This window comes from Geospiza fortis, unplaced genomic scaffold, assembly GCF_000277835.1.
Source record: "Geospiza fortis unplaced genomic scaffold, GeoFor_1.0 scaffold16, whole genome shotgun sequence".
Classification (NCBI taxonomy): Eukaryota; Metazoa; Chordata; class Aves; order Passeriformes; family Thraupidae; genus Geospiza; species Geospiza fortis.
This window is the reverse complement of record NW_005054302.1, coordinates 1987375-2011365: the sequence shown is the minus strand read 5'-3', so window position 1 is coordinate 2011365 and position 23991 is coordinate 1987375. Positions and strand designations below refer to the sequence as shown.

The following is a 23991-nucleotide window of genomic DNA, read 5'->3' as shown; positions in this document are numbered from 1 at the left end:
AGGAATGCAAGCTGTCTCTCCAGCTGCCCTGCAGAGAGCCCTGTCCCATTCCATTCACTGGTACAGATGTTGCCATCAGACCAATAAACCCCAAGTTATGAATGGCACCTCTCAGCTTTACACTTGTGCTAACTAAAGAGCCACAGCAGGATTTTTATCTCCAGGCTCTAACTCAGCACTATGCTAACTAACATTGATTTTTATCCCACATAGTGAAAATTAAGAAAATAACCTAAGAATATTGAATATGCCTTGGAGCTTTTATGAAGGCATGAAAATCATATGATATATCTAAATACAGCTTCTGCAATTCAGGGAAAGTGTCACTAAGTACAGTATAGGATCTTAGCTAGTCTGCCACTTTATTTTTGCAGTTTTAATAATTTTGACATTAACACCACATTACCATTAAGGACTAGACAAACCTTACATATGGTTTAGAATTATAAATAGAGAAGATCTCAATCAGAAATAATAATTTCACTCTAATTGCTGAATCTTCTTTAGGTTAAAGCTATCACATAGATCACCGAACATTAAAAGTGATGAACAGCTTTTATTCTTTTGTGTCACTATAGTTAATTTCTAGTAAAGGGACAATAGCAGAGCTGTTCTTCACTCCCTATCTATGGCTCCCTGCCTGAGACCCAGCAGTCCAGCTTATCTGTACCAGTCACAGGCAGACTGGATTGAAACAAACACCAATAAACAATGGAACCAGCAAAGCCAAGGGAGGGCAGAAGGAGGAAGAGAGAAAGCAATGATTGGTTTCTATCAAGCCACTCATGAGTTTGAATAATTAAGGCTAATTCACCGCAAGCCAAACTAGATGCTCTCTGCACTGCAACCTCCCAGCTGCCATATCAGGTCTGCAAACAAGCTACTTTCTGGTGTTTCAGAAATAATAAAGCTACTGAAACAAGACTCTGAGCAAAAGTGTGGTCTCGGCAATTTCAGTTGGCACATACCATTTTTTTGAACCAATGATGCTTTGAATTTGTAATGCAATCTTCTTGTAGTTTGCAATGGTCCAAGGATATAAACAAGACTGTGTATAAATGTAAATCTGATTCACAAAGCTGAAAAAAACTTAGGAACTCTCAAGCACATAAGCCTTTTGTCAGCTCTAAATCTCCAAGCAAAACCAAGAGCATGAATCATTGCACTGACTTTAGTGTAATTGAATTGTTACAGTTGGTAGCAAGGGAACTGAAGAGAACTTTAGCAGAAACACAGTGATGATATTTTATGCTCTGCGGGAACAGAAATCAGTAATTACTGCTTACAGAACAGTGAGCTCTTAAAAGAGGATATGGAGTGGAGGAAACAAAACCAATTAGTTTTTCTACCGAGTTCCTGAGTTTTACTATACACTAAAGTTGTGAATTTTAGTTCCCCTGCTAATTTCTCAAGGCATTTTTCATACCTCACTTAAATTTGAGAGATCAAACTGTCTTTTCTTATATATATATTTCCATACATTTCATTGAACATTTCTGGGGCTTTTTTATCACTTAGCTATGTGAATTAACTCTGCTGCTTATTTCTTGTTTCATTTAATTTCTACAATATTAATTTGGCACTCTGGATAAGGTATATCATCATGTCCTGGGACAGAAGATCCATACATCCAGGGCTGGAAAGAGAGCTGATGGGAAGCTCTGTTGCAAGGTATAGTCATCTTCCAAGGGAGTGTTGGCTAACAGTAAGATGGGATGTCAGCCTCTACATAATATTACCTAATGATCCTGGGTTCAGATCTCTTACTGCAGTGAGGCAATTTTTTTTTATACACAGCATACCTTATAACCTGCCAATGAGATGAAAGAATTAGAATTACTGTAGCAGTACTAATCTATTTCCACAGTAATTCTGAAGCTGATCTGACAGGCACTAGAACCAAGCAAGCATGCACTTGCTTTATTAGACTTTAAAGAAGTTGAATTTAACACTCTTGTGAGCTTTTCTGATATGAAAAGTACTTTAGTCACAAGAAGGGAGATAGAAAAGTGCTAACAAGTTTAAAGGATGCCATTTAAAATTTACCAACTTGTATTTGTGGTGTACAAGGTGCATGGGCTGTGGAAAGAACATCACCACCCTTCTTAGTACATTCTTATTTATAAAATCAAAATTCCTAGAAGCAAGTGATTGTGACACTCCACATTATATCCTATGGGCTTCTTCATTAACAACAGGTGTGGTGTGTCTAGGTAATGCTGCATGCTCCCATTCCTGCAATGGATTTTTCTTTTGCAAGCATGATCTGGTTTGCCACGTTCTGGAGTGGGCAAGAGGGGGCAGCAACAAATGAACTCCGGTCACTCCACTCACATCAAACTGCTCTCATGACCTTGATTGACCCTGAGGGGCTCTGCATGCAAGAGAACACTTATGTAACAAGCTGAGCAGGCAGAGCCCGTACCAATAATGTGTTAAAAAAATCACCAAGTGCTTTGCAGCACTAGGCATATTTTCCAAGTTAACAACATATAGCTAGATCCAGCTTTTAAAAGACCAGCAGTTTTCCTGAATGTCCTATGACATGGCATGCCCAGCTCCTCCCAGGAGAAGGATGAGGAATGTGCTGCCTTTTCCCCAAGCCTCCAAGCCTGGAGATCTGTCAGGCCCCTTCCTGAGGTCAGGGTAAGGAGGATGCAGCTCCCAGCTTCGAAGGAGTGGGATCAGCAGGCAGCTGGGCCCCTGCTCCCATGCCTATCACCCTGACCCTGTGTGCCAGGGGTGTGCTGGCTCTGGACAGGAGCTCAACACTCCTCTCTCATCCCTGTGCCTTTGTGAAGCATGACATTGAGCAGAAAATGTGCCAAAATAGTTTGTATAAAGGTTTTAGAAACCAGAAGCTTTGAATAAGATATGTCTTATTCTAAATGAATTTTGTTCAACCAATTGTAAATTAGTGTATCTTAAGCCCATTATTGCATGCCCATTTTGTATTTCAAATTAGCCAGGGTGCTAGAGACTGAATGAGAAACCTCTAGTGCTGGAGCACTCCTCTGTGGTATGCAATATAGCAGCTGTAGGTGATACAAAACCTCCATTCAGGGCAACACCTGCAGATTATACAAAAACTAAGCAGAGGAAAAACCCATTAATGCAATCCAGAAGTGTGTGCAGGAACTAGCATCACTCAGTGAGGCTTATGACACTGAAAATTCTTCTGGGGCAGCATGGGAGAAAACAAAATGCATTTAACTGCTCAGGTATAAACTTGATGGTTTGGAGATGATTAGTGCATGTGTCTTTGTTTTCTTTCCCAAGAGAGTAACAGCTTTTATCAGCACACATTACTCTGTGTTAGGTGTTTAAAACCCTTGAGGAAAGGATAATCAGATTTTAGTCAGGTAAGAATGAACATTATTTCTCTGAATTTCCCTCTTTCTTTCCCCCTTTAAAAAGATTTACAAAAGGATTTTTTTTCTAAAAGTACCTTTAATTAAGATTACTTATAAATCTGCTTCTGTACTTATAAATCTGTTTCTATCTCCATAATAAACTGATTAAATATCTTTCAGTTACTTGTTATTGAAACTTCAGCACTAAAACAGTACAACTTTTTTCCCTGACTTTTCAATACAGATTCAAATGGTAAAAACCACAGCTGAACACACAATCTCTAATTGTTTATGATCTACCCCAAAGGTTTAAATCTTCCTATTTATATAAACAGTTGGGAGCAAAGGAGCTGTCTTGAGGCAAATTAAAATAATAATTTGTTTTTCAAGTATTTATGGGGAAAAAAAATCTTCCATTTGTCTCAAGTTAGTGTACTGTGTAGTCATTGCCCATGATAATCCAAAGAATTCAAAGAAAATTATCCCAATTTTATTTGCAAGAAAAATCTTCAGTGCAGTTGTTTTTGTCCACTTGGTAATTTCTAAATTACTTTTATATCATGCATGAAAGTGGAAGAAAGAAAAACAGGCAATGTTAGACTCTAAGACAGTGAATGAAAATGTCACCTTTCACCCTCTCTGCAATCAGAAGAAAAAAGCCACCCTTAAGTTTCTCCTCCTGCTTTGAAATTCATGAAAGACATCAACATCAACCCCACAAATGCCAAGATATGTAATAGTTACACAGAAAAACTTCTCATGGCACCTGAAGGGAAATGGAAACTGAAGTTTTCATTGCCTTACCAAGTAATTACTGCAAAATATAATTTTCCAGCCAAATGAAAAGAGGTAGAAGGCAGTAAAAACTCATGATTATTCTCTGGATTTGCAGAAACCAGTAGCAAAGTTCCAGTGATTCAAGCACTCATGATTTCACCAGGAAGGAAAGGAATGTAGAGTTCCTAGTGAACTCTAGGAGGAGGGGCTTCAGCCTTTTGAATTTTTGCTAGATAACTAGTTAAGCTTCAGCAATTTTCATTACAGGTCAAAACTGCTTCAAAGTGCTACACTCACGTGATCAGTGTCTTTTGCAGATAGCGTAGCACCACAGGGAATAGCCAACATAATTATGTGGCACAGTTTGGATCGAATTAATAGTTCTGAGAGTTCAGGTTAAGAGAGATTAGATTTCCAAATTGTCTAGATCAGGTGCCTAGAAATGCCTCTTTTTGTCTTAGCCTTTTGTAAAACAAAATAATGACCCATAGAATTATTTTTGCTCATAGAGGGCTGCACACTTCCCAGCACTGCTTGGAGTTAAGTGTTCTTTGACTAACACTGCTCTGACACTCTTCAATTTGAGTAGCAAAAGCCAGAGGAGCTCTCACATGAACATCCTTTACCCTACAGAAGTTTCCTCCACTTGGCTGCACCCGCTGCAGTGGCACAAACAACACTTTTACCACAGGCAAGAGCAATGAAGCTGGCAGCTAGAAATGATGTCTGTGGTACTGCCTATCCTGGGAGGCTGTTTCAGTGTTTGCCAGCTGGTCAGCTGCTGAGGCAGAGAGCTCCCACACAGGAGCCCTGTCTTCAGCTGAAATTTTTAGTGGGAAGTTTTAATCAAAACAGTTCATTTTTTTCTTTTTTTTTTTCAAACTGAGACCATGGAAAATGTTACAGTCTTCTCAAGAGCTCCCATTAAGAATCTCTAGTAGCTCTTTTTTTGAGACATAGATATGAAATTCGGGGTTAGTGGATTGTCTGGCCCTAGGCGTAGGATTTTGTGATTGTACAGAAGTGAGGACATCTTTTCCTGTATTCTTACAACTTATTTTTATTGATGAACTGGGAAAAGCTGGATTTGAGCACAGAGTGATGAGAAAAGCAAGGAGTTACAGGAATAGAATAAAATAACTCCATGAAGGTGGCAGAGGAAGTCACACACCCAAAGAATAAAAGGACGTATTTGCCCAGAATGGAAAGACTTGAGAAGGGGAGGGAAAAAAATTTAAAAGGAGAAAAGCCCAAGGTGAAAACATCTGTAACAACCAGAAAGCTCCAAATTATAGGACTTGAAGCTGATACTAGATTTCCCTAGCAGTAGTACAATAGTTTTAGACATTAATAAGCATCCCATATTTTAAAAACTGTTCAAGAGATAGCAACATACTAGGAGTATAATTAATTTCATAAACCCTGCATATGGAGGTCTGTGCACATGTTTTCAGAATCAAAGTTTAAACCACAAAGAGTCAATAGAATTTCACTATGCCTCTCAGGGATAAACTAACAACAACAACAACGGAAAAATATATATCAATGCACTCCCTCTGGATGTGTGAGTTCCTGTTTTCCTGTTTTAAAGAGCAGGAATATAGCAAAGAGATAACTTTTTTAAAGCTGATAAATGAGGAATCAAATAGTAACCATGCAACCTTGTTTTGGCACAGCAGACTCCTGAAGTGTGTTGCTGACACAGAGGAAGGGAAGGCCAACCCAGCCTCTGGGTGGATTCCTTTCTACCACATTAACATCACCGACACAACTCCTCAGTCTTCTTTCCCTGAACTGAAGACTTTTATCTGCGTATTTTACCACAGAAACTAGGGAACTTTCTGTAAGGCTTTTTTTCTTTTATTTCTTTCTATTATGTATTTAAGGCTATTAGTTCAAATTTTAAACTTCACTTGAATTCTCAAAGCCATTTCCTCTCAGATATTATCCATTCCCATCTGCCCATTGAGGTACCTCGTTTTCCTAGCAGCCTATATTTTTATTGATGAAATCACCGTGTCACTGGCACATCTGCTGACAAATATTTGCCATAGGCTTCTCTTTCTCTCCAAGCAAAACAGTTACCTGAGTTTAAGCTGTGAAATTACATTGTGCAGTATAATTTCATGAGTCTTTTGCATCAGGAAAATGTTGTTTATAACTGCTTTTCTTACAGAATCTAGTAATTATCCTAATAGGCCTGTTTTTATCAGTAAATTAAATCCAGTGAAAACATACAGTACATGCATGACTAGAGAGCTCTTAATTAATTTTCAGATCATTAAACCCCTTTCAGCTGATGATTAACCCAATTTTGGGATTCATACGGACAGTGTAACAAAATATGCCAGAAGGTAACAAAAACATTATGAATATTCATTCTTAAATTGTTCACCACAGATCACTACAGAGGCCAGGAGACATCCCACACTGTCAGTCATCCATGGGGGCTTGTATTATCAAGCTTGATGAAAAGATACCTTTTAGACAATACTAGAAAAACAACCTTTTATAGGGGAAAAACAGTTTTGGTATTATTCATATCAGTTTCTACTTTCTTATACTGAAGCTTTTCTTATGTTAAATGTGTACTTTTTTTCTAAGTTTATTAAATCTAATTTGGTTCTGACGCCATCCCCCACCCAACCAGCACAGTGTAATTAGTGAGCATAATTTTTATATACAGACATTGTAACAGATGGTACACTCAGGATCTCTACTTTGAACTAGCAGAAACTATTTAATTAAAGTGTGATTTCATTCAAAACAAGCCAGCCCTGGCATAATAAATCTTATTCTTGAATGGGAAGTTGATGAATGGGACACATGTACATCACCAATAGTATTTCAACATCTTTACAGTAATTTGTCCTAAAATCTTATATCTGAAGTAAACTAAAACTGAGCATTTCACCAAGATACACATTTCCATAAGATAAGAAAAACATGAAAATATATTCAGTTCTATTCAGGATCCACAATACAGGCTAATGAAATTCAGTCCAATAATAGGGACACTAATGCAAGCAACCTCCTTTCCTGTAGCCTCTGTGTCTACTCAAAGCACACTTCTGTCATCCCTGAATAAGGCACATAAATAGAGTAGAGAAAATATGAGAATAAGACTGATAAAGTCAGGTTTCAGTTGCCTCTGAAATAATTTTTACAATTCCCACTGTGCCTTTTTAATTTTTTTTTAATTAACAGCACTGACACAAAGAAGCACTAAAATCATTGAAGTTCTCATGGAGTTCTTCACTTAAGGAGGGATAAATTTCTTGATCTGATATACTGAAAGCATCACTCCAGACCTAAACTAATTTCAAATTAGTGAGGAAGTTACTGCTGTTTCCAGGGAAAAACAATGAGGCACAAGCTCTCCACAGCACAACGAAGTTACTGTAAGAGGCAGCAAAAGCAAAACTTAAGTGCAGATCTTGCAGTTCTATTGAAGCAAGGTATACCAACATTCTCCCTCCAAAAATAGAGTAGTTTGGTTAATCAGTTAATAGGAAAACTCTGCTAATGTATAATGGGTATTGCTTTTCACAAGAAGCCTTGTCTAATTCAATACCATGTAGCTAAGAAGCTGGATGTACAGGATTTCCTTTGGCTAGAGACAATATATTTGACATATGAGATCTTTCTGGGGGATGTCCATGTGATTTTAACTTCCCTAACTTCTCTAAATAAAAGGAAAAAAACACACAAAAAAAAAAAACCAAACCATCAAAAACACTTTCAAAAGGAACTCCAGGCTATTATTAGCACCATGTTTAATTGCTGTCTAAGCAATATTTCAGCAACTGTTGAGTAGCAGCATACAACCAACTGTAATTTGGCAATTACAGAGACATGGTTATCCAAGAGTTAATCAGCTATCCTTATGTGGCTATGCTGTTCTTTTCCACAGAGGAGTGCTCCTTCCCAGCACATTGCCAGGTAGTGTGGGAAAGCTCCCTCTTTGTTTCCATCAAACTCTCCTCTTCTGACAAGTGGAAGACAGGTCCAGTATTTCTAATTTGAGAAATTGTATTCACCTTATTTGAACCTGATTTTCTTTTTGTTTCAACATTATTTTCACTGCTTGCTTCCTCTGAGGATCAGTTTGACTAGGAAGATCCATATGCCCATATGCCAGGGTTTAACAGCTAAATGGAGTGGGAAAATCTTCAATTAGCTGAAAGTGATTTCAGCTGGGCAGGCTGAGAAATGTCTACTGACTGAAAAGCTGCAAAAGCTAATGTATCAGTCATTCTATTTTCTAATTATTAAATTTGAGCTGAACATCAAATTTTTGTACCATTAATTAAAAAAAAAACAAACCAAAACAACCAACCAAAAAACAAAACCCAGCAAAATCAAGAGTAATACTTAAGTCAATTATTCAAATATTGAAATTGTTTTGGATAATAGATGCCCCAGCCTTGTAAAGACAGTGTTAATGAATCACTACACTAAATCAAACAAGCTGTCCAGCTTCCAGCATCAAACAACTGCTTGCATTTTGGGTGTATTTAAAGAAATACTCTTATTCTCAGTGATCACTTACAAGCAGTTTCACAAGTAGCCTTTGCAAACTTACCTTAGCATTATTAGAAAAATGACAAAGAACAGAGAAGGGAATTTTAAATACATTTAGATGAACAATTAACTGATAGCCTTTTTCAAAACATAAATAATCCTCCTCAGTATGGTTTATCATTATTTCTACTGCAGTGGTGTTTAGAGATTTAGTCATGGCACAGATTCCCTTTGTGCTAGATGCTGTACAGGAACAAAAAGACAATCCTTGTCTTGAAGAACTTGCAGGCAAGCATGTGGTTATTTGCTAGACAATGCATTTTAGACCATAATTACCTCATTTGTTTCAACCCTGATCATCTATCATCTTTCTTAATGGAATCAAGGCATTGACATCACAGTTGCTGGGTACAGAGTGTGGATTTATATGTGGCCATATGCACAGTTATAATGAGAGGGCTGCAGTTATTGTTGAATTCCTTATTTAGAAATCATATTATTTCTTCATCTTTGATATACTAAGCAGTATCTGCTTTTCTCTGAAAATATTTAATAGACAAAGCTAATTCAGCTTTGCTGGCCATGAGCTTCTGTGCATTAAGCCATCTGTTTTTATGTGGGAATGGGAGAGAAAAGAAAGCAGGTCAGTTGTCAGAAGATAAAAGTTAAATAAAACTCAGTTTGATTAAGTAGAATGTCAAAATATAAGTTAATTGAGACAAAAGTAAATTAAAATCATTACCTACTGTCACTTCTGAAACATTATGGCTTATCATTTATGCACACCATATCCATGCAAGAGCACCCTCAATCCCTGCCTGCAATAGCTGCACATTGTAATTTTTATTATTGCCTCAGGGGTTTGCTAAAACTCGTCCTTGGCAAAGCAGCAGAATTTCAAAAAATTATGTCTAATCACATTTCTTAACGTCAGTCAAAGATTAATTTGTCCTGTTCTATATATCATTGCAGAAGATACAAATTTCACCTCTTAATTGTTCTTTCTTTTGTTCTCTCTACTGATTCCAGAAGCAAATTACATTCTTTTCTTAAACAGATTTGAAATCCTTTGTTAATCCTTTGTTTCCATTATAGTCAAGATAAGTTGTTCAGTCAGTTTCACAGAAGTCAAAATTTTCTCTTGAGCTTCAAATACGACCAATTTGTGGTTAATTCTTTAAATTTTCTCTAAATCAATTTATTCTATTTTTGTTCTCATTTCTCTAAATTCTTTACAGTCAAAGACAAGTTCTGTTTTAACCAATCTTAGTTACAGAGAGCACATATTATTCACAAGCTGAAGTCATGTCTCAGGACATTTTTACTTCAACAAGGAAATTCACCCTTTTGTCAGTACAGAAAATACTACTCACCACTGCCCATCTTCTGCTTTACTCTATTCTTCATCAAATTATACACTCAAATGGGAGTTCTGGCACCCTCCTGGGTAATCCTTCACCTCTTGTCCTTAAAATTCTCTACTCTTGCATTTAACTGTGGAGGAGAATAAGGTCACAGTAACTTAGGTTTTATGTGATATCAGTATAAAAACCAAGAAAATAAAAGTAAAACCCACAACAACAGTCTACACTGCTATACTTCTAAGTCAGTTTCTGTAAGAAAAAAAATCTGCTCTTTTATTGGCTTTGCAAAGGAATTAGCATGCATTTGAACGTCATCATCTTTGCCAGGCAAATAGCTGTAGAAATATATTAAACACTCCTAAGTCTCTTCAATCCCATTTAGTCTCCACCTGTCTCTCAAACTGAGCATCCCATTCAGGCAGAAGCAGAAATACCATACTGAGTACAGAGAGAATACAAATCTGTGTATTTCAAACACACAACTTCTTGCCTGGCTGTTCTCACTCTTTGCATGAAGTACAAAGAGAGTCAAGAGATAGCAAAACATACACCAGTCAAACACAACTGTATTTAGCTTAAGGAATAAATGGTATTCACATGTTTTCCACAAGTTGTCTTGCATTTATAGCCTCAACCATATGGTCAAAGCAGAGGTTGGTTGGTTATGAATACAAGTAATTATATGTATTCTTGTGCATATTTCACTGTATATACATATATATGCTGCTGCATGCCAGACAACCTTAAGAGCAGAAAAACACAATGTTCAGTACCCAATGTGGTGTTGATCTTCTTTTGAATCAGAACTGGGTTTTGAATTTGTCACTTATCATAGATACATTCTCAAATATACGTGATGCATTTGCTGCTTGTACAAGAAATATTCTACCTGAACAACAGAAGTCAGAATAACAGCTGTTGGATTGTTCATAAAATAGTTCATTATTTTACAGAAATTTTATCCCACAACCCATATCATCTTTCTCACATATTCTTGTAGTGCAAAATACATCTGAACACCTAGCTGCTAGAAAGTTCTTCCTGAAACATGTTATTCAGAACCATTTAAAGTCATGAAAATCAACACTGCAGGAAGCAGCCAAAGACCATGGTTTTCCTCCTGTTCCTTGGGCTTTATAGACAGACCCAACCATGCTGCCAAATCACCCATTTCCAGGCCTCCATCCCTGTGCCAGCCTCACCAGGACAATGGGGTGCCAGGCATTCCCCTTCTCCTCACTGACACAGAGCACTATTTTTCCAGTGTTGAAAGCAATAGATCTAATTAATGGAGAGCCCCCTCACCAGCACTCCCTCTGCCTTTGTTTTTTACCTAACCAATAGACAGTACACCTTCAACAACACCCCGCTTTAAAAAATCCATGATTTTAAAACAGAAACGTGATATAAAATGAAAACTGCTTACCAAACACCAACAAAGGCTGCTGCTCTTTGTGGCAAACTGCTTCCTTTATGCTGGGGTTACACTAAGGTGACAGGGAACCTGTGGGCACCAACAGGCCCTGTGGGACCCCCAAGGCCACTTCCCACCCACCATAATCCTGGGGCCATGCGTCCATTCCCCTCAGAGGTGTGTGGGGTTGTGGGAGAGCTGCCAGGCTCACCAGGACCTCCATGGCCACTTCCCACCCACCCACATTCCCAGTGCCATGAATCCATTCCCCTCAGAGGTATGTGGGCCTGTGTGAGGGCTGCCAGGCCCCAGCAGGACCCCCACGGCCACTTCTCAACCACATTCCCAGTGCCATGAGTCCATCCCCCTCAGAGGTGTGTGGGGCTGTGGGAGAGCTGCCAGGCCCCAGCAGGACCCCCATGGCCACTTCCCACTCAGCCCATTCCCGGGGCCATCCATCCATTCCCCTCAGAGATTTTCAGCGCCCTGGCTCACACTGCGGAAGAGCTGCCAGGCCCTGCCCTGCCACCCTGCAGAGCCCTGGTCCCCAGCATGCCCCTAAGGTTTCCTGCAGTTATAACTTTTAGAAAAATACGACCCATATGTCTCAGAGTTGTAGCTTCGCTGTGCTTTTAGAATTTTCCTTTCCATTCATTACTTCCTTTGTCAATTTGCTGCTATGCTGCCCCAGTGACGGCTGTCATGAGGCCTTGCAAACCGAAGTACATAGAGGGACTCCTTGTTCCTCAAAGTCTGAAGCCAAAAAAGGCATCTGCCAGCAATAACGATGCCTTTCCACAGAAACCCCCACTCCAGCATGCACATCAATCATCTGAGCAAGGAACTTGTCAACATTTTTACCTCATGATCAGGAGCTAAAGAAAGAAGCACCTCACTTGCACATACAAATCCATATCAATAAAGTCTATCACAAAATTTAAACATTTAGGACGACATCTCTGTCAGGAACTTTTTTCTTTCTTTTACTCTGAGATACCTAAGATCAACAAAGGAATATTTCTTGACACCTTTTTACCCACATTGTAAAAGTGATAGCTAATTTTAGTGTTACTTTGCATTTCCCTTTTATCCCTCAAATCACACTGCTTCCTATCAGCAAAGAGGTAAGGATAAAAGAAAACAAAATATCCTTGGCCAGTTATTTTTATGCCTAAACTGCAGAGTATTTAGTTATTTTCAAATTGTTTTACCATAATCAGATGGTTCCTCAGCAGTTTTCAAAATATAAGCATCTCAAAAAATACAGGTTTTGGGGTTTGAGCTATTTCAGGTATCAAGGTTTCTATGTTTTTTGATAAAGAATTATTTAAAATGAATTACACATATTTTCTGTCAGAGCGATGACGGGATTTTACCCCATGTTTTCTGTCAAACAATCTTTTAAATAGCCACATTTCTCAGAAATACAATCAGAGATTGTTATTATCATTACTGCTGGGTTTGGCACATCTCTTCCTACTACAGCAATATTTATTAATAGTTTACATGCTATTTTTCCAAATTTTGTAACATCTCTTAGAGGCATTAGAGTAAATGCATTTGCTGCATTTGACAGCATTGCACAAATTATATTTTGACTGTTTTAGTCATTTTTTCATATATTACTATAATAAAATTAAACTTTAATCAGAACGTCAAAACTTAAAACAACCCTGGCAAGAACTTGCTCTACAGAAGTCTCATTAAAAAGAAACAGAATACTATACCTTTGACAATTACAGGGGCTCGGGGGGGGGGGTTTTGCTTTTAGAAAAGACAACTCTAGTTCATTATTTTTAAAAGCCTTTGTTGCGGCAAGTAACGAAAATTATATTGTTCTTTCAACTTGTCTTCTAGATGGAGGTGTCTTTGATCATATAAGTATCATGAATTCCCATGTCAATATTTTCCCTTTCCTATCCATGATCCCAAAGTACAAACAGTTGCTATAGGGGAATAAGAGTGACATTTTAGCTTAAGGAGATCATTAGATACTGGTCCTTAAGGGCAGTTTCCTTTAAAAAAGAACACAGGAAAAAAATTAAATAACTGTGACATGAGTTACAGTGAAACCACTTGTACAAAGGAAAGGCAATCACTTTGTAAATTATAAGCCTCTCAGCAAATGGACTTTCTACTTTCCCAGGGGCAAGACAATGCTTAGGAACATACTGATTTTGTAAAAACTGAAGACTGCTTCAGTTAGAAGCAAAACTTCAGTATTTCATTTAAGCCAAAAGTAAGTATCCAATGCAAGACTGGAAAGAAATACCTCAGCCTTACGTCTCTGCTCACTCTTCTCAAAACGGAAAGATATCCCTGACTTCCTAGACAATGTATGGTGGCATTCACCCAACCTGACCTTGAGATTTCTAAATGTTACTGCCTAAACCTAAGTTAGTCATGTAGAATCATAGCATCCTTGAATCATAAAATATCTCAGGTTGAAAGGGACACATAAAGATCATCAAGTCAAATGCTCTGCTCCTTGCAGGACAGCCTGAAACAAACTCATATCACTAAGGGTGTCATCCAGACACTCCTGGTACTCTGACAGGATTGGTGCCATGCCCACTTCCCTGGAGAGCCTGTTCCAGTGACTGACCACCCTCTCAGTGACTCCTCTGATAGTTCATGGAGAAAAACAGGCAGAAGGTGAATCATCACATCTTCCATTTGTATTACTTAGTTTGCTCAACTTCCACACTTGCATGGCCAATTACATCTAGCCATCCTTATCAACAGGACAAGCATCTGAAGCATCTAAAAAGAGAAAAACTCAAGAAAGGAACTAATCCTTTTTTTTTCACTAAAAGTGCAGCAGCTCCCTTCTGAGCAGCTAAAGGTCATCTGAGAGATGACATTCATTTTTATGTCCACCATCTGACTTTTACTTTTGAATGTAATATGAGGATGTTTCATCCCAAACTTCCATAGTCTCAGTCCTCTTTAAAAGAGAGGATTCAGAACCCCAGTCTCTTACATGATGACAAAGAAACTGAAGGACCAAAGGATCCTAAATACAGAAGGCAAGAAATATGTATAAAAAGTAATGTGGTTTATTTTTGGGGTTTTTTTTAATGTAACAAATAGGGATATGTGAAATAAGGTGAAAAGCTTTATGTAGGGCACCTAGTGTTCCTTTCCTACTCTTTAAATTACTTATTTCAGGAAAAAACACCTCATTATTCATTGCATATGATGTTCTAAGATAGTCAAAAGCTCCAGGGATTATGGACAAAAATCTAAAAGTGCTGATTGGGAAGTGCTATAGCAGGCTATACCAGACTAGTCATAATTGTTGAAGAGTATCAGAGGAAGAGCTTTAGCATTCAAAAATACTCTTAGAAGTAGACTCTTCATTTCAAATATCTATTAAATTAAGAACTACTCACATCTCCAGTAAGATGATGAATGTACAAAGCCAAGTCAATGCTTAGAAAAAAAAATGAAAGGCTTTTTGCAAATCAGTCACATTAATATTTATATCCACAAGAGACAATCATTTTCCAATTACCATGTAGGTAGAACAGCAGTTCATATCGAATTTCAGAATGAAAATGCACACCATGCAATTTCTCTAGCTCCTCTTTCTATGTGGCTAATAGAAAACCAGGTGGAAAATTGCTCATTGAAGCTAATTAGCCTTTAGTTATCACCAGTTACATTTCCAGCTGTTCTATTTCATCCTAGACTTCTTAATTTATTCATCTGGCATATTCATATCTGTTTCCTCCATATGCTATATTCATAACAAGAAGACGGAAGAAATCCTGTTTCTGGGGAATTAGTCCCTCATCTGTCAGATTCCTAATTGCAACTTCATCAGCAACTGAGTGCCTGTAAGCATGCATTTGATAGGAAATATATTTCTTGCTGTTTATGGATTTATAATTCATAGAACTCATGAAAATAAATCTGTATCACTTGGGAAATCTAAGGTATACATTTTTACTATTCCTTATACAATGAAGGTCAGATAAACTAAGATACACTCCAAGGCTGTCAAATTAAGTTCTTAAGCAAAAGACTAAACCTCACTGGTCTGCACCATAAGCATATTAATTAAGAGAATACTACTCACAGCCCTTTTGCAACTAAAGGAAAGAAAAAATAAAGCTTGAGTTTTTTTCTTTTATATAGCATTTAATGATATGCCCTATCTTTAAAAAAATCAGAAGAGAATTAAGTAGTCTTCTTATGTTATGAAATGTATCCAAATAATATTAATTTTCTCAAATATAGAAATTATGTTAAGTTGCTCTGTGGATATGATTTTAACTTTTTCTTTCTTGATCTTGAACACTGAAAATTTGAATAATATTTTACCAAGCAATTAATTACATAAGCCACTTGGGTTTTTTCTGTTTCTTAAGTGGATGCCAATTTAATCACCCATTTAAGTGCAAGTTCAGAATAAAGGTTTATGAAACACTACTTATTTGCATGATTAATTTTAACTTTCTGTGAATGTTTGTGTAAAGAAAACTCCATGGTTCAGATGTCACACAAAAATGAACAGCACAAGATGAGGAATCATGTGTAAATTATATGAACACTACTGCATTTGTCAGGAGTTGCACCCCTTGCCCCAAGGGAAACCCCCACACAGCCCTTCTTCCTTCATGCTGCACACACAGCACGATTGCCAGAGGCTCTGGCATTACTTTTTTACTTTTTACTGAAGGAAGAGGGAGGTCAGCCTGTTATACCACTTCATTCCCACAGCTCCTCCTGGGCAAGCTGGCAAGAAACAGACTGGATGGGTGGTCTGCCAGCTGGGTAGGAAATTGGCTCCCAGAGCACTTGGAGGGCAGTGATCAATGTTTCTTACTTAGGCTGGCAGCCTGTCACATGTGGGATTGATCCCCCAGTGATTGGTACAAGGCCACACACAATGCTCATCTTGCTTGTGAACTCCCACCCTGCAGCCTTAGCTGTACTTTGTTGGGTTGATTTGACTGAATTACTAATAAGTTTTTGCAGCATTATTTAGAATTTTCATGTTGAAGCACTTTAATATATATCTGTAGATATGCAGTATTGTCAAACATATATTTTCCAATTCTAAACATGCAATACTTGACTAACCTGCAAGTGGTAATTACATTTCTAAAATAACGTGCCTAAGTCTTTCTTCCCCCTTTTTAGCTGAGTGTACAAAACTTAACAGGTAGTCAAATTTTCAGCATTGTTATTGTGCTAATAATCAGAAGGGGCTTTCTGGGGTCTGCACCAGTCATGCTGGGTGACCTCTTGGTGCCTCTCTTGCCACCTAGAACTGTTACAAACTGCTTACCATCTGGTTTGTGGGAACTTGGCATCCTCTTGGATTTTGTGTTCCCTGTGACTCCTGCCCCCTTTTCTCAGTATCATTGCTCTGCAAAGGGTGAAGAAGCTGCAACAAACTTACATGGCCAAGTCTTCAAAGAGTTCTAGAGGAAGACAGGTAGCTACTCCACAAAGGTAGAGGAAGGGAAGTAACAGACCAACACCCACCTCTCTTTCCAAAAGAAGTGTAAAGAAGTAATGAAGGTGAAAAGTCAGGATACAGACCAGCTTTGCCTTCTGTTGAATGAGACTTGCTCTTGGTCCGCCTCAGAGGTTTCAGAAAAGAAATGAGAGGTGTATTTATAACTTCTGCCTATGTGAGGAAGGTGTGGCAGACAGATTTTTTTTTTCCTCCATTTTCCTTCATACCTCATGAGAGTTGGAGTCTTGCAGGTGTCCCTCTGAAGCTAATGAGAATGATGGAAAAGGATACTGTTACATTCTCAAAGGAAGGACATCTGCAGATGGCGCAATACATAATATGTGACCTTGCCTAAATATATGAAGTAATTACAATAAGGAAGAGTTGCAAAAGGTAGCCAGAATAAGAAAGGGCGGTGCATGTAATTAAGTTAGTTGAGGGCATCCATAAGCTTGATCCTAAATATTAGTGGATATCAAAATTGCTGGAAGTGAGCTAGATCAAAATCTTCTAGTTCTGCCCATGGATGGATTAGACACATCAAAGGCAGCTATCCTTAAGTCCAGAATGGATAACTAAATAATTGAGTAACACAGTACCAGTCAGTGATTTTTAGATGTGTCTGGTATGAGTAGCAGCCATATAAATCTTAGAAAAGATGACATGTATTTTATGTGAATATATTTGGAATTTACTCAGTTGCCTTTGAATTGCTTCACACTAAAGAGATCACATTGCACTAACATTGACATATTAAGATATGGAGTAAAAAGAGTGTGTTGTAATGAGGAATAAGGGACTGAAAATCATTACCAGTATTACGTGATACACATGAATAGAAAGCCAAATAATTGTGCCTGTTAGTGAAGCAGAGATGTCTCATAATGATATGTATTCATACATTATAATCAAACCAATGTTAATATATTCCAAGGTAAAAGGATTATAGACATCTCATCAGAGCACTCTGTCATTCAGACTTATGAATCCTATTTACACCTGGCTTACAGAATTTAAAATTCTTAACAAAAACTGTGTGAATATTTGCTTGTGTAATTAAAATTAAATATATAAGTCTGTGCTCAAAGCTACCTTATATGAACATTATAAAACTGAAAAAAAGAAAATTAAATGTTTAAGTTAACAGCAACTGACCTGATTGTTGTAGGTCAGATTCTGATCCCACTGGCTGAATATCTCTCCTGTCATCTCTGCAGACAGAGACATCAATGAAAATGTTAATTAATGCTTATTTTCAAAAAAATGCTGAAGATCAAGAGATAAGCATATCACATTAAAAGTATGTAGTATTTTTCTTGAAAAATTATATGCTAAATAAGTCACATTAAAATATTGCATTGTATTTAATAAAATATATTAATTTTATAAGTGTATTTTAAATTGACATATGTTTTATTTATAGCTTATGTATTTAATAAAAAGGATGTTAATCAAATTCATAACAACTAAGCAGCTACCTAGAAGACAATAAAATTATTACTGTCCTGATAGACACAATGCTTTAACTGCCTTCTTTAATAGGTAGCTGGCTTAAGTAGACATGAAAAAAGCAGAAGCCTCTAAAACTACAGTAAGATTATAAAGTTCTTGGTATTCCTAAACACAGGCTTTCCAATAAGATCTGAAATTTTCTTCCTTAAAAGTATAGATGCCAAAGAATCCCTGTTGTTTGAAGAAAAACAGGGAGGTTTTCCTTAAAAAAAGGGAGGTACTTTACTTAAAAAGTACCAAAAGCTGCATCTGCTCCACCCTCTTTGGCTAAGCAGCGGTCCTGCCACCCCATCTGATGGTTAGAACAGTTCAGCTGGGAAATGGGTTCCAGGTGCTCCTGGCCATAAGAGGCTGCTCTAGCATGACCACTATGAAGAGCCAGAACTGTTTGTCTACTTGTACTTGCCACAATTACATGAGAACATCTGATTTTTACAAAAGCATTATTCTGTCATCATTTCTCAGTCTTCTGCAGTATTCGCAAATGTGAATTCATTTATCACTACATATACTAAATGTGCAGATTCGCCCTGAACCTTTATATCAACTATTGTGCAAATTGTTTGGTAAAAAAGCAGTTGTCAATACACAGAAGCCCCTTTCTCCACATCATGCAGTTTGCAGAAAAATTAAAATGCATTGGAAGCCCCAGTTCTGTCAAAGGACAATTTTTTCCTGAGTAACTTGTTTGATTTTGAATTCTCTTTAATGCCAGGCTTAGGTGATGAGAGATTCATGGAAGTGATTTAGAATGAAATAAAATACAGCTTCTACTAAATGACAATTAGAATGATGCCCCTGTGATGTCAGCCTACCAAAAAGGCCAATGAGATAATGGCGAAAATGGCGACAGAAAAGCTTTGTTTCAGAGAATTCCTGTGATTGCTTTCAAGTTTATTTTTAAAATAACTGCCTCTGGCATCCATTCCATGTTAATTAAGTATTTGTTACTCCTGAAAGCCATCACGCTTTGATTCAGAGGGAAACTTTCACTTCCAAACCTCCTTGTAGATTTAATTCCTCCTCAGAAAGCTGTTTTAATCAGCTGAAAAAGATACTTCTGGTTTTATTCTGGAAAACAACCTATTGAGCACCTCTGGCATTACAGCTCTTTTTTCCAAGAATTAATAACCAATAAGGAGTTGTTTTATTGTGTGCCTGACAAATGTTGTAAATTCTAATAGATCATTATATTTCTTTCAGTAATCGGCAAAAGCTTCTACTCTTTGGTTTATCAACATCTACATTACAATTACATTAAAAAAACAGTAATTTCTCATTAATCTTTTATTCAAAATCTTGGTATAAATTTCAAGTGTGGAAGAAATACTTCTATCAAAGCCACTTAAGAAACTTGCAAAAACTTAAATTAAACAGGTAAGTGGCAGGAGGGCCTCATCATTCCAAAAGCCAGAGGATCTCTCCAGATAGCAACAGATCAGAAAATTGGTTTTGGGTCACAGAATGTACTAATGGCTTAAGAGAGTGAAAAAAACCCCACTCCAAGTCGACTTCCTCCCTTGATTACTTGAACCCCAGTCAACAGCCTTAGTGCTTTGTACCCCTGAGATCTCATAGTGAAGATCCTTCTTCAATCATTCATGGTGAGAATGGAAGTTCACCTGAACTCAGTAACCCTTCTCAGCGAGCACTGAACAAATTTCTGTCCCTTCTTTTGCAGTGTAAGGGATGTTACAGAGATGTCACCCACCTGCACTAATGCTGAATTCCTAAGGGTCAGTGTTGCACTATGGTGGAAGCCAAGGTGAATCCTCAAATTTAGTGCTGACAACTGGATCTAATGCTGTGTGCCTACAACTTCATTCCTTTTTGCCAAGTGCATGCTGAGGGCACACTAACTCTCCCATAATTTGCCTTTAGTCTAGTATTTTTAAATCTTTTGAAATCAGTGGGGAAATTCCTGCTCATTTCTGTAGCAGTAGAATTAGGACCTACAGGTCACCTAATAGGAAACCTATAGGAAAAAGAAGGCATGGTATGTCATTAGACAAGTTTCTCCAGGGGAAAACACTCCTCACATAATAGTATGTGCAGCTGTGACACCATGCTCCTGCATGAAAAGGTTAAAGTCAGTCCAGGCAGTGCTTAATGTGATGTTTCCATCTTAAAACTTTAATCAGGTATTTTTCAAGTAACTTCAGACACAAAGTATGCCAAAGAGAAAGATTTGAACTGAAGCCATACTGTTATTGAAGAATTGGAATAGGTACAACGTACCAGGAATGCACAGACCTGCACATAATGAGATTTTAATTTCATTATTTATCTGCTGGATCATCTGAGGCTGGGTCATCTCATTTCAATTCTCTGTATCTGTTTTATCTTCTGCTCTTTACCAGCACAGATCTGGAGGTCTTAGGAACAGGGACCAGCTACAAACTGTCTCCCATGCAGTACCTTTGAGCACAAGAAGACACTAACAGAGTTCTGTCTTTTCTGAGGTCTTTAAAAGCCACAACACAAATATGTAATAATAACAATGTTCATGAAAGAAATATAGAATATCAGTTTATTTAAAAAACAGGTGGATACTTTTAATTATATTAAAGTTAGGTTATTATAGCATGTTTTCAGTAGCAGGAAAATGTTGATTTGGTTGGGATCTGGTCTTTGTTAGCCAAACGCTGAACTGATTCTTTAGATTTGATATACCCTTTCCTGATGTAGGAATAAAAAATGATGACAAGATTTATTTTTGATCACTGAAACAGAGACTAATTGTGCAGAGTGAAACTACCAGTTCTGCTCCATTTGGGAAAAAAAAGGGCTAAAATAGAATAGCATCATCAAGGAAATAAAAATAATTATCTTCTGAAAGTGTTGTCCTCAAAGAGAAAAAAAAAGAAAAATATTAAAAGACTGGAATAAAAAGAGTAGAACTGATATTAACAGTGGTGTTTAAAGAGGTAGAGATCTGGATTTATATCCAGTCCTTAATATGTCATTCAAAATCACAGCAGGCTAGGACATGCTTAGCAGTTTGGAAGAGTGTCATTATAAAAGAGACAGTCTCTTATTTTAAGGATTCTGCTGCCCACTTGAGAAGAGGGGTGACCTCCACCCTTGACAGAGAGAAGGCCTGCATCCTTTGCTTTTCTAGCAGATATTTCAACATCTCACAAACTGCAGAGTTACAACTTCTTATATTAATTCCTTAAAATCCAGGTTTATGCTTTACTTTTTATAATGAATATCATAGCCTCAAAAATCCTTCTGATTTCAAAGTTGTTTTTTAAGATTGGGAAAATGAAGGCAAATTAGTTCCACTTTGTCAAGCTTGAGTTAGTCTAAGGCAGTTTAACAAGTCTCTTTAAGGAGAAGAAATATCCCAGTTTCACAGAGGAGCATGGCAGCTTTTCCCTGGGTCTTTTGGTGCTTAGGGACCTGCCTGCTAACTATTAATATCTACTGCAGGACATCCAGACTGTGCCAGAGTAACACCGGCCAAGAGAAGCCCTCCCCCCTCCTTTAGTGTTTAGTCCTTTAGTGTTTCCTCATTAGCATCCTGGAAAGGAGTCGGATGTTTTAAACCCAAGGTCAAAGGAAACTCTGTTAACTCAGAAAATCACTCGGCTGCTTCGGGGCATTTCCTCAGGCCGATGAAGCCATGCAGCGAGAGGGCAGCCTGGGGCTCCTGGCAGGCTTGGGGCCCTCCCTCCCACTGCTGTGCCCCAGTAACCCCAGCAGCTCGCTGGTGACCCCGCTGATGGGGCAGGGTTTCTGACTTTCAGGCTGGCAGCCCTGCTGAAGGGTTTCCATGGCCACCCGCTCCGCCGGCGGGCCCCCGGCAGAGCCTTTGTGCTGCAGCACAGAGCATGGGCAGGGCAGCCCCTCCTGTGCACCTGCCACCCACCACCTTGTCATGGGCTCCCTCCCCACCTGTGCCCCATAAACTCTGACCCTGCATGCACACAGGTAGCTATTTCTCTGCCTTCCTCTTCTTCTTTTTTTTCTTTTCCTTTCCACAGGTTTAAAAAAAAAAAAAACAAAAACAACAAGATCTTATCTTTCCCAGTATTTCCAGGCTGCAAGGCTTGTTCCTGGAGCAGCCACAAAGAGTTAAAAAATACCACCCGAAGCAAGGGAACAAACCAAATAACAAAAGACACTGTCTTGAGCCTGAAGCAAACTCTTTGGGGTTTTGTGGACATTCCCCTACGGATGGAAGCCCTTGTCCCCAGCATGGTGAAAGGACAAGGACAGATGCAGAGGGCACCGTCCCCATAGCTTTCCCTTCTGAGCAGCAGCCTCCCCAGACTGCCAGCCTCTGCTTGAAGTGGGCACACAGGAAGGGTGTTCCACAATGGGCAGCTGCCACATGCCTGCAGTCAAGGGGACTCACCAAGAACTGCTCAGAGGCAGGTTAAAAGCCTGATCTTTCACCCTCTCCCTACTGCCAGGGCTGATATGAAATGCACTGAAATGTGGAGCCAGACTTCATCCCTATTAATCCCTTAGGGATGGGAAATCAGAGATTATTTTTAAATTGGAAATTGTGCCAACAGGCTTCTGAGGAGTCAATCTATCCCGAGCAAACACATAGGAAGGGAAATTTTTTTTCTGTCCTGCCAAGGGCCTACTTTAAAGGAGATTTAATTTGAGCTATGCTTCACTTGCAAAATAGCAGCTTTCAGTGGAATATGTTGTTTCAAAAAATATATATATATGGCAAAAAAGCCATACTTGTTTTGTAAGTTTCCCTTTCATACAAAGGAGAACTAGCTCCATGTAATTTCTCCAGCTAGCAGTACTTTTTCAATACTACTTACTATTTAAGTCGTGCTGAGACCCATGAAAAATGACCAATTTATTCCAAATTTTGTCAAAACTTGTTCCCTCATTTCTAAGTATATATGGCCCCAGACTTGCAAACCACTCTTTCTGCATAAGAGATCTGTGCAAAGCAACCTGCAGGTTCACACCTCAAACTGGAAATCTGCTGCCACAAGGTGAACTGAATTATAAGAGTGACAGACTTTAAAGTATATTTTTCATTGTCAGTGCTGTTATTATTGAAGAATGCTCACACTGAGCACCATTTTACAAATAAGCTGTAATGCCTGCCATGGGGAATTTAAACTTCAGCCTTTGTCTGCATAGCAGCTTTCATTCTGGGAACTCACTCATTTAAACATTCACAAATTTCCTCTTGCACTCGCTCAGGAAGAACAGAGTCCAGCATGTTAGAAGTACACATCACAACTCTACATTACAGCCATGGAGAGAAGATCAGGGTCCTGGTTAATGGCAACCTAAACAAGAGTCAGCAGTGCCCTGGCAGCTAGGAGGGCCACCCATGTCCTGGGGGGCATCAGGCACAGCATTGGCAGCCAGGCAAGGGAAGGGATTGTCCTGCTCTGCTCTGCTCTGCTCTGCTCAGCCCTGGGGAGGCCTCACCTCGATTGCTGGGGGCAGTTCTGGATGCCACAGCATAAAGAGATAAAAAGCTATTAGAGAGTACCCAAAGGAGGGCTGCAAGGACAGCAAAAGGCCTGGAGGGGAAGCCATACACGGAGGGGCTGAGGTCATTTGGCTTGTTTAGCCTGGAGAAGA

General features: G+C 38.5%; 1 protein-coding gene across 1 annotated transcript in view; it reads right to left on the bottom strand.

Moving 5' to 3' along the window:
* The window catches only part of SPATA13 (spermatogenesis associated 13), a 169571-nt gene extending 159515 nt beyond the window's left edge, over positions 1 to 10056 (bottom strand). The window contains exon 1 of the mRNA XM_014311782.2: positions 10028 to 10056. The gene's annotated coding sequence lies outside the window, so the exon portion shown is untranslated. The remainder of the gene's footprint in view (positions 1 to 10027) is intronic.
* Between the last annotated feature and the right edge of the window lie 13935 nt (positions 10057 to 23991).